Source organism: Corvus brachyrhynchos, unplaced genomic scaffold (assembly GCF_000691975.1).
Source record: "Corvus brachyrhynchos isolate BGI_N302 unplaced genomic scaffold, ASM69197v1 scaffold59, whole genome shotgun sequence".
NCBI lineage: Eukaryota > Metazoa > Chordata > Aves > Passeriformes > Corvidae > Corvus > Corvus brachyrhynchos.
The window spans coordinates 3,788,603-3,791,165 of NW_008246054.1; positions in this window are offsets into that span (position 1 = coordinate 3,788,603).

The following is a 2,563-nucleotide window of genomic DNA, read 5'->3' on the forward strand; positions in this document are numbered from 1 at the left end:
TTCAGCAGCATTTTCTGACAATTAAGGCTTTTGATCTCTGTGGCTGTGCCTTTCTGGGGGACTGCAGCGAGCTCTGCTGATGTGAGATGTGGGGAACGAGCACTGCCTGCTGAGTGAATGCTGTAGGAAAAAGTCCTAATCAGGAGTAAGGTTTACAGCTGGCTCTCAACAAGCTAATCCAAGCTTTTCAGGTTGGCCAAGGAACGTTTCCAGTCCTGGGCTGGGCAGTGGGTGCTCCCCACTCCCTGACCTTTTCCCCACTCAGAGTGATTGCAGCAGCTTATCTCAAGCTGCTAATTCCCAAACCTGCTCTCTCTAATGTTTAATATCTCAAGCTGCCTAAGCCATAACTCAAGAGGTGATTAAATGATGCAGGGTGGAAAGACAGCACATCTTTCTTTTATCTTTTTTCTTTTTTTTTTATTTGGATGGAGTTTAGACTGCTTATGAGTGTTTGGGATTATGGCCTGCTTCCCAGCTGATGGATGGGAATAATTCCTGGTGCTTAAGCAGACTGTTTGGGCAGTGAAAGGTGGGACTGGGGAGGGTAAAGCCCTCTGGAGCGGTTTGACAGCAGTTCTGAAATCATGACAGAGCCTGGCTGTGGCAGCTCAGGGCAGGGGCAAGTCCATCACTTCTGCACCAGTTCCTTGGGCCTGGCTATTGGGATTTACCTGTCCTGGACTGATGTCAGTGTAGGGTTGGTGTGCAGCGATGGGCAACTCTCTGTCGGTCTCTCCAGCATCCCTGTCATCATCACCAGCATCTCTCTCAATGTCACCAACATTCCTCTTGCTGTCACCAACGTCCCTGCGGATGCTTTCAGGATGTGGCCGTTCATTTCCACAGAGCAGGGTGAACACTTCATCTGTGCTGAAGTGTCCCCAGCCACCTTCCCCAGTCACTCTGGGACGAGGACAGCAGCACCTTCAGGACGGCCCCTGAAGGGGACATTCCCAAGGGCAGCATCCAGGTGAATCAGCGGTTCCCCCCATCCCTCCCCAGCAGCACGGCCTCTCTCCCCGGAGCATCTGCAGCCACTGAAATTCCTGCCGGGCGCTGTGCTGAGCAAGCCTTAACGCCGGCGTGATGAGCTGTGCAAATATTTATTTCTGTGAGGCGTGATCTGGTTGTGCTAAATGCCATCAGCGCCTCATTACTGCAGAGCACGCATTCCCTCACTGCCGGGACGCTGCCGGGACGGGCACCCCCTGGACCTGAGGAAATCTGCTTAAATGTGCTGGGAAGTCAGACTGAGAGCTAATCTCTGCTTTAAAAACTGCTGGGAGAGGATCCCCCGATTCTCCCATGAACTTCTGCTTTTTTAAGCTCCAGGAAGCCCCACGATTCGAAGTGGCTGTTGCTGTAGGATGGATCTCCAACACAGGCTGAGCCTCCTCTGCTGGGTTTTGCTGTCAGTGAGCTGCTGTCACACAGGAATCCAGCCTGGCTGCTCTGGCAGGTTGAGGGGGGTCACACCTGATGACCTTTAAAGGTCCTTTTGATCCAAAATATGGTTCTGTGACAGGAACACCTGCAGGGATGAGTATACAGCGTGTCCTTGGTACTTGGAAAAAGCTTATACAACAAGGAGTTGTTGGACTGACACGTGAGATTTAGCAGAATGCTTTTCATTGTAAAATTCGGGGGTTAATTATCTGTAATACCATTGTAATGTGTGGTTATATTGAATTATAACAGCAGCAGACAGAAGGAGCAGCTCACTGTGACCCATTTCCCATCTCAGCACTGCTCTGGCAGCACTGGGGGAGCTTTTCTGGCTGCAAAGGGCTGAGCTGAGAATGGGCAGAAAGGAGAGGAGCAGTCCCTGGTCCCTCCAGCCCTCTGGAGGAGTTTATTGCGGGTTATGATTGATGCAGACATGGGGGATACATCCCTAAATCAGCCCAGTGCTCACCTGTACCTCCAGCCTTGGCTCTCACTGCCAGGGCACTAAAACCCCTCCTGACCATGGTGTTGTCCTGCCCTCAGCCATTCCCGGGTGTCCCCTGAGCCCTGCCCAGGGCTGGGGGTGGCTGGGATCCTGTTCTGCAGAGCTGAGCACTATTCCAGCAAGGTCCTGGCTGATAAATCATTGACCAGGCTCTGGGTGTAAGTTGCCTTCGCAATGTGTGGCTTCTGCTCTGGACATCGGTGGGAGCTGAAGCATCGAGGGCTCTCCCAGCTACAGGAGGGCTGGGGGTGTTGGTGGGGGACAGTCACAGGAGTCAGAGCTGTGGGTTATCCCTGTACCAGTGCCAGTGACCTCTGTAGCTGGCTTTAAGCCAGGTAAGGGCTCCAAGGCCACCAGAAGGGGTCAGGTGGATGTGGAATGTTTTTGTTCTCTGTTCTGTTTGCCCATGCCAGTGTTACAGGCATCTCCCAGCTGGTGGAGCCCTCTCTGAGGTGCCACAGGCTCACAAAACTCCTTTTTAGTCCAGGGATTATCAGTAGTGGCACCTTTCAGGGTAGGGGAAGCCCCTCCTGAGTGCAAGGAGCTGCTCTGCCAAAGGCGGTGTCTGAGCAGAGATGGGATGAGCACGGTCCTGGCGGGTGCAGGGGG